The sequence below is a fragment of the Lycium barbarum genome, chromosome 5, assembly GCF_019175385.1.
Source record: "Lycium barbarum isolate Lr01 chromosome 5, ASM1917538v2, whole genome shotgun sequence".
In the NCBI taxonomy this organism is placed as follows: domain Eukaryota; kingdom Viridiplantae; phylum Streptophyta; class Magnoliopsida; order Solanales; family Solanaceae; genus Lycium; species Lycium barbarum.
The window spans coordinates 16,270,493-16,279,930 of record NC_083341.1 but is presented as its reverse complement, the minus strand read 5'-3'; positions in this window follow the sequence as shown (position 1 = coordinate 16,279,930).

Genomic DNA, 9,438 nt, shown 5'->3' with positions numbered 1-9,438 from the left:
GGTCATAAACTACAGTAATATTGCAATAATAATAATAATAATAATAATAATAATAATAATAATAATAATAATAATAACAACTATCTTTTAACACCAATAATAAGAAAAATCACTTTTATATAGACAAGAGTGATGAGAACAACGGATGGTAGTACTAATAATGAAATATTATAGCACTTCTATATAAAGGATGTATATATAATGATAATAGAAAAAGTTATAATGATGGTAAGAATAGAGGTGATGTAACGATGAAACTGTAGGAACACTAAATTTATTTATTTTTTAAAGAAAATTTATATGATTGTTATACCCCATTTTAACCGGGTTGAATCGGAGTACAACATATTATAGATTCCTATGTTGCTTTGTTTTAAGGAGTCGCCACCTAATTAATTTTATGGTGAATTAGGACACCTAATTATTAACTAAGGTAAAGCTAACTAAACCTCCGTTAATAGCTTGCTTAATCAGTATGATTCTAGGTAAGGGTTCTATATTATCCTAAAGGGAAGGGGTTAGGCATCCTTTAGAATCCGTTAACTACGGTTGTCCGGCCAGACTTAGGTTAATTAGTTAAAGTTCAAAAATTTGAGAAAGTAGCTTTGAAGAAAAAAAAAAAAAGGATAACTTGTGACTAACAAAGTTTTAAAGTGTTATTATATGAATGATGCACTCTATAGGGTGAAAATAAGTACTTAATGTTCAGAGCGATGATCCTAAACGGTAAAATCTACCCCTTTCTAATCCTACTTGAATCATAGATTCTACACCTAATTCTAAACCGCACACAGTCCAAAACACAGACAAATTAGCAATCATAAAGATGGATGAGAGGAAATGAATGATAAGAAAAAAAGATAAAATGTTGCAGGAGATCTCTAACGAGTTTCGCCTGCTCGAGGTGATTTAAGAGTCGCGACACGAGATGACTACATGGAGGGATGTGCCGAGTCTCATCTTGAGACTTTGTTTTGATAAAGTCCCGAATTAAGACTCCGTTTGCTCCGATGTGTACATGTAGAAAAAAAATGAGAGAAATAACAATTAGCAAATGATCTTCACATAAAGTTGTGTTTTGCAAAGAATATATAATAATTTAAACATACATTCTTCATTTTGATTATTTTTTGGAATTCAAAACCTCTTCCACATAGCAACTAAGAGTACACACACTATTCTTTGATTACGAGAATTAACAGATATGGCTATGATGTAGGCATAAACAATTTTTTTTTTTTGGATCTTATTCATCATTTAAGATTCTAATTCTAGCACATTTGAGGTTAGACACAAAGGTTGAGGATAAGAACCACTCAAACCAAACTAAGAAGAACACAACTTTAAGGATTTCTACAAATCCGCCAATGAGTTCTACAAGTAATAACTTCTAAATTTAAGAGTTTATTCAAGATCACCCTAACGTTTATAAACTAATCCTCTTGGAATATTTGAACCAGTTTCTAGACTCAGTTAATACCCTACTGAATTTAAGGAGTAGATAAAATTAATTTACCAAGCAAAACACAATCAAACAATCTATCTATCTCTGAGCTTTCTAAAAACAGTTTCAGACTAAGTGTTTCAATAATCAAGATGAACAACAAGTTAAAAATAACCAGCAGCCCAGGTAGACTTTTAACTTAGAGGAACTAAAATACTGGGAAATAATGGCAATTTCACAGGAATGAGGAACCACCATAACACGACGGCTTGAATAACTTATATGCTAGTACAGCTTCGAACTTGAGGACAAGCGTTCAAAAGCTTCGAACTTGATTCAAATGGGACTAAAACAGAACCAAACAATTGTTTTTGAATGTTCATACTAATAAATTAAAAGGACAACTAATCTTTTCATTTCAAGCGTGGTGGGAAAGGAACTAGCATTTGAACCCGTAAAACTCAATCAAGCTAATTAATTTTTTTTGATAAGGTAACATAGGTCTGGAACTTGAACGATATGTGTAAACGAAAACTGAAATTAGTCTAACCTTTACCACATAGTGGCTGAACCAAACAACAACACAAAACGCACTTAATCATAAAAATATGCCGATACAATACATCATTAACTTCATATAACTATAGAAACCGAGCAAAATGCAAACGATAAAAAGGGAGGGGAATTACCTTCTCCGGGCGCAGCGAAGTGAGGCTTCGAGTCTCCGATCTACCTCGAAGACTACCAAGTCCGGGCTGGTGATGCTCGGATTCAAAACGAATAACAAGGGCAAGACAGAAAAAAGGATTTAATGCTTGAGTCAATATCTAGAAAAAAACTAGTATTCAAAAGGGGAATTCGTGCGATTAGGGACTGATGTTTTCAGGAGTATTCCAAGCTGAAGAACTACTTTTTCAGGGAGGGTTTCTTTTTTGACTTCCCAAAAAACCTCTTTTACCCCTTCAACTCACCACCATTTATAGGGTTTTTGATCTTTTGGCGTTGAAGAAAGAGGGAGGAGCGGGAGAGAGAGAAGAGCGGGGAACAAAGAGGGAATGGGGTGACAGACGCGTGGGGGGACAGCGGGAGTGGGGTGACAGACGAAAGTGGAGCGAGAGTGGAGTGGGGGACAGGCGAGGATGGGGGCGGGTGATGGAGAGAGAGAGAGAAAGGGAGATGAAAGGAAATGGGGAGGGGAGGTGCGGCGGAGAAAAAAATGGGAAGGGAAAGAACCCTAGGGGTTCTTTTCTTTTGTTGAAGAGGGGATTGGGCTGGATCAGTTTATTTTGGACTGGGTATTAAATGAATGGGCTAGTGTAATAAAACATGGACTGGTCTAAAAAATATTTATGAGTTGATTGGGCTACTATATTTAAATAAAAGACCAATTTAAATTACGTAATATAAAATGTGAAATTACTAATACTCGGATAATAAATTATATGCCGTCATAATAGCAGTGCAATAATATTTGAAATTCAACAGTAAGTAAATGCTGTTATCTAATTATGCGAAGATAAATGCGATGCGTGTGCGTAAGATGGTAAAAAATGCTGAAATGATAATTATGACAATACTAGTAATAATAATAAAAAAATAGTAACAAATAATAATAATAATGGTAGTAAATGACAGGATAATGAAATGCCGGTATTAATAAAAGCTAATTATAGTAAAAATGCAGATAATTATTTTTTAAATTTGCCAAAATATTAGAAGCGAAAAATAGGTATTTTGGAGGAAAGGTGGGACAAAATTGGGTGTCAACAACTTGTCCCTCTTTGCCCGGTAATGATGAAAAGAGTTGTCGGGCAAAGACGTCGACTTAGTAGCCTATTTTGTCCCGGCTAAAGGAAACTTGAAAGGATTATGACCGAACTCCGTTCTCTGAGTTGCCTACATATCTCGGGCTGCACGAGAATCAGGTCGAGTGTAGTTCTGGGATGTCTACGACACTTATGACTGGCAAATTACGATTGGTACGCATCTTTGCAAAATATTGTCCTAGTGTCGAGTTATGATGACACTGGGTATTGTGATAGAACTCTGAAAATTGAGTGTGCTGGAATGCGGGCGGGATATTTGGAATTGGAACCGAGTGTTCGAGGTAGATCATTGACCCTTGTCGGAAGTTTGCTTATCCTTCCCGACGTATTGCCCCAGTTCGCTGCCGAAGAAATAGTTCCACGTTGCGCTAAAGCTCCTGCGAAACTTTAAATTAGATAAAAATAGTCAGTAACAAATAAATATTGAAGTAAAGTGATGCAAGTGCGGTGAAATGCGGCTGCGAGCGCACGCAGGGCATTTGAAAATAATAATAAGACAGGGCAGGTGCGGTGCGATGTCTTATGCAGAAATTTTTCAAAGGGCGATGCGCAGCCTTATGCAGAAACTACAAAGGGCGGTGCGCAGCCCATGCAACATGAAAGGCGGTGGTGCGCAACCTTATGCGAAAATTTTAAAGGGCGGTGCATGGCCCAAGCAATATATGAAAGCGATGCAAAGGGCGGTGCGCAGCCTTATGCGAAAGTTTTAAAGAGCGGTGCATGGCCCAGGTAATATATGAAAGCGATGCAAAGGGCGGTGCGCGGCCCATGCATCATATGAAAGGCAGTGCGCAGCCTTATGCGAAAATTTTAAAGGGCGGTGCATGGCCCAAGTAATATATGAAAGCGATGCAAAGGGCGGTGCGCGGCCCATGCATCATATGAAAGGCGGTGCGCAGCCTTATGCGAAAATTTTAAAAGGCGGTGCATGGCCCAAGTAATATATGAAAGCGATGCAAAGGGTGGTGCGCGGCCCATGCATCATATGAAAGGCGGTGCGCAGCCTTATGCGAAAATTTTAAAAGGCGGTGCATGGCCCAAGTAATATATGAAAGCGATGCAAAGGGCGGTGCGCGGCCCATGCATCATATGAAAGGCGGTGCACAGCCTTATGCAGAAACTTAAAAAGGGCGGTGCATGGCCCAGGCAATATATGAAAGCGATGCGAAGGGCGGTGCGCAGCCCATGCATCATATGAAAGGCGGTGCATGGCCTTATGCAGAAATTTAAAAGGGCGGTGCATGGCCCAGTAAATATATGAAAGCGATGCGAAGAGCGGTGCGCAGCTCATGCATCATATGAAAGGCAGTGCATGGCCTTATGCAGAAATTTAAAAGGGCGGTGCATGGCCCAGGCAATATGAAAGCGATAGAAAGGGCGGTGCGCAGCCCATGCATCATATGAAAGGCGGTGCACAGCCTTATGCAGAAATTTAAAAAGGGCGGTGCATGGCCCAGGCAATATATGAAAGCGATGCGAAGGGCGGTGCGCAGCCCATGCATCATATGAAAGGCGGTGCATGGCCTTATGCAAAAATTTAAAAGGGCGGTGCATGGCCCAGTAAATATATGAAAGCGATGCGAAGGGCGGTGCGCAGCCCATGCATCATATGAAAGGCGGTGCACAGCCTTATGCAGAAATTTAAAAGGGCGGTGCATGGCCCAGGCAATATATAAAGGCGAACGAGCTTAAAATGTCCTATTAAAGGCGGACTAGCCTAAAACGTCCAATTAAAGGCGGACAAGCTTAATGTCATAATAAAGGCGGACAAGCCCAAATGTCCAATTAAAGGCGGACAAGCCTAAATGTCCTATTAAAGGCGGACAAGCCTAAATGTCCTGTTAAAGGCGGACGGGCCTAAATGTCCTATTAAAGGCGGACGGGCCTAAAATGTCCTATTAAAGGCGGACGAGCCTAAAATGTCCTATTAAAGGCGGACGAGCCTAAAATGTTCAATTAAAGGCGAACAAGCCTAAAGTGTCCTATTAAAGGCGGACGAGCCTAAAGTCCTATTAAAGGCAGACGAGCCTAAATGTCCTATTAAAGGCGGACGGGCCTAAATGCGGTGCTTTTGGGAACAATGATGATGTGCCTTTGCAGGGCATTTGAAAGTAATAATGTAATGCAGGTGCGGTTGCTTTTGCAGTGCGGGGCATTTGAAAACAGTAGTGCGTATGTAGTGCGTGGTATTTAAAATAGTAGTGCATGCAGTGCGGGGAGTTTAAAGCAATAGTGCATATGCAGTGCGTGGTATTAAAAATAATAGTGCATGCAGTGCGGGGAATTAAAAGCAGCAGTGTGTGGTATTTAAAATAGCAGTGCATGCGCAGTGCATTTGAGAGCATTTGAAAACAATAATATTTATGCGTCGACATGTTTGAAAAATCATTTGCAAGACTCAAGCATTAATTTGTTGTGAATCTAGCAAATTATTGATACTCGAGAGGCATAATTGTTATAATAAAGATCAAACCGTTCGACGTGCAATCCTTGCAAGGCTGCGAACATTATATATTTTGGGTTCTGCAACTTGGGAACCGTGAAACAAAGCGAGCGTCCTTTCTCCCAAGTCTTCTTTTTGCCTGATGACTCTGTTGGCCATATTCTCTTTCCTGTTTCTCTATGTCGCTTGCGATGATGCCCTTAAAAATTGTCCCAGTTACTCGAATAAGAGGGTGTCGCTTTGCGATGATGCCCCTTAAAACTGTCCCAGTTTCTGGTATAGGAGGATAGTGAGCTTTTGCGGTGATGCCCTTAAAATTTGTCCCAGTTTTTGGTATAGGAGGATGTTGCTTTTGCGAATGACGAGACCGAGCCTGACATAGGCTGCCTATGTATCCCACTAAGGGAATCAGGTCAAGCGTAGTTCAAATTACAAAGCAGAATAAAATTGAGATAGAAGGCGGTGCTCGGTCTTATGCTAAAATTTCAAAGGGGCGGTGCACAGCCCACGCAACATATAAAAGGCGGTGCTCAGCCTTATGCAGAAATTTCAAAGGGGTGGTGCACCACCCATGCGATATATAAAAGGCGGTCAAGCCCAAAATGTCCTATTAAAGGCGGACTAGCCTAAATGCAGTGCTTGATTTATGATTACTAAAATTAGTGTGGAGCGAGGAGCTTTTGCGATGCTTTATTTGTATGCGGTGAGGCGAGTTTGACGCAGTGCGTAATTTGCAGCAGCAAATATTCATGATGTAATGCCGAAGATTTGGGGACCTTCTACCCTGCCAAAATTTGCATCTAAAAAAGTTCCTGCACTCAAAGAAATTTGTAAGTTTCAAATTTAATTAGTATTAAGTTGACTTTGCCCTTTGCTCTATCCGAATCTTGCAATTGCCGACTTGATACTGTGCGATATCCTTCAAAAATAGCTAAAATATGCCCCTGCGTTACTCAAAGAAGATTTGTTAGTGTAAAATAAAATGGTTGCCTTGCACTGAACACCAAAGCTTTGGCGTTGAATCTGCATTTCTTGAGGTGATTGCATTGCAACAATCTAGTGACGCTAATATATTGCTCGAGATTTCGATTCACGTTTTTGTCGAATAATGATAGGCCATTTGCAAAGCTGCCCCAGTGTTGCTTTTCGATTCGTGCTTTTATCGAATAATGATAGGTCATTTGCAAAGCTGCCCCAGTGTTGCTTTGTGGGAAAAAATGGAATTTTTCACTATATTAAGACCGTGTCCAAGAATGGACTGCCTACTTATCCCGAAGGAATCAGGTCAAAAGTAGTTCATAACAAAGCTTTAGTAAAATTACAAGAAGGAAAGCTGATCATGAGTCAAGTGGGTGGAGAATGCTAGTGACAGTAGATCCTTTCAATCATCTTACTTAGTTCCGCGCTTCCTTTTCAAATGTCTCGGCGCTAATTTTGATGGATCACCGGTAACAATAATTGCATTTTCAACTGGAGGGTCATCATTGTTGCACAATTTATTTTGTTGCACGCTTATCTTATCCTTTTCGATCATGTTCTGGATCTTATGCTTAAGTGCCGGGCAATTTTCTGTGTCATGACCTGGAATATTAGAGTGGTAAGCACAACTCTTGGACCAATCAAAATCTGGCGGTAGGCTTTTAGGGATCCATCCTTTCTTTGGCTTCAGGAGTCCCTTGGCTTTCATTCTCTCAAATATGCTGGTTAATGACTCTTCAAACGGGGTAAAAGTGCGAAATTTTACGTGCTCTGACTGTCGTAAGCTAGATTGTGCTTGATCGGGTTGATATTGAAAGCCTCGTTGATGAAGAGATATATGATCACACGAACATTGATAGTTCCGCCATGATTGCGGCCGATGTGTAGACCTGACAGATGAGTCGGTTTCTCTGTTTTTTCCTTGCAAGTTGTTGAATGTCTCGGCTTGAAAAGTTGCTTGTACCGATGAAGTGTCAACAATTCTTCCTGTTCGAACGCCCGCTTCTACTTGCTTTCCAACTTGAATTAGATCAGAAAAGTCACGTAACCGCGCACATAACAACTTTTCGTAATATATGCCCTTTTGTATTTGGGTGAAAGTTGAAATCAACTCATTCTCGGGCAATGGAGGGCGTATTTTTGAAGCTTCCAATCTCCATCGGATGGCATATTCCTGAAAAGACTCATGTGGCATTCTTTCTATCTCCAGCATGTCATAAAGATTTGGACTAACCCCGATGTTAAATTTGAAATGTTCTACAAAGTCGCGGGCCATGTCCTCCCATGTGTACCATTTGCGAAAGTCTTGATCTGTGTACCAATCTAATGCTAACCCCGTTAGGCTCTGAATGAACAATTTCATTCGTATGGCTTCATCTTGTCCAATTCCCATTAATCTACTACAATAGTCCTTCAAATGTGTAATAGGATTTCCTCTGCCATTGAAGGTGCTGAATTTTGGCACTTTGAATCCTGGCGGCAACTCAACATTTGGGAGCATGCACAAGCTTTCATATCTTAAACTTTGGACATTTCTTGCCCGCATCTCTTCTTCGACAATTCTCCTTAAATTGTGAAGCTCTCCATCCGAGTCATCCCAATTGATTGCATTTGTTTCATTTCTCAATCTCTTGTATGGGCATACCGCTAGCTGATTTTGCTGGTTTTCTGTGAAGGGAGCTGCAAGTGCAGGCTTTTGAACATTAGGCATCAACGTGACTTGCAAAGCTTCCGGTTTAATAGAGTATCTTGGCGGTATATATGTAGGAGCTGGGTGAGGAGAAATAGTGAAGGAAATGTTTTGGGTTGAGCTGGAAGCTGAACTTGTGTTAGGAAGAAGGCTGAAGGTATTTCCCAAATTGACCAACACGTTTCTTTGTACCACATTCTTCTCGCTATTCTCATTTTGCACTTGCACCAATCCCACACCGATGTTGAACGATTCAAATCTTTTTGCCATTGTATCTTGTCCTTAACGCAGATTCGCAGCCAACCCAATGTTCAATGCTAGGCAACCTCTAAAGAATTAAAACTAAACAAATAGAGAATAAATTCAAATAATTCTCTTGGCATCAAGTAATCGCAAATAAATTCGAAAGCGAGCATATTACAAATAAATTTCAGTAAATCACTTAGCAAGTAAGCCAGCAAATGACTTACAAAGTTTATAACACAAACAGTAATAGCACGTCCTAATATGCAGGGACCTCTTTATGCCAGAGGTAGGCCTAACGCCAAATATTCGAGATTATGATAGAGTGATCCAAGCCATTTAATTCAGACACTTGAGTTTGGAAATAAAAGCCAAGTTCCATTGAAATAACAAAAGTGAGCACATTAATGGGACAATAAATCAAAACACATAAGAGGTGACATAATGTTATTCTTCATATTTTCTTTCAGGGAGAAGATGTTATTGCTATAGTGCCATGGGAAGATTGGTGGGAGTTTGAGCTGGAAAAAGATGATTCCAATCCATATGTTGCGTTGCTCCCTCAATAACCTGTCCTCCGTGCCAAGTTTAATGAAACTGCTGCTCAGGAATATGCAGAAAGCATAGCAAACAAACCTTATGGTTATCGCAACTTAAAATTTAGCTGGATCGACACAATTGATGGAAATTAATGTTCATCTGGTAATGCATATTATTTCATATTACAGTCTTGCCAATTTTTGCATTTACCACATTATTTTGAAGCTGCTTTCTTTCATATGATCCTTTACTTTCTGATAGTCAGTTGTTCTTT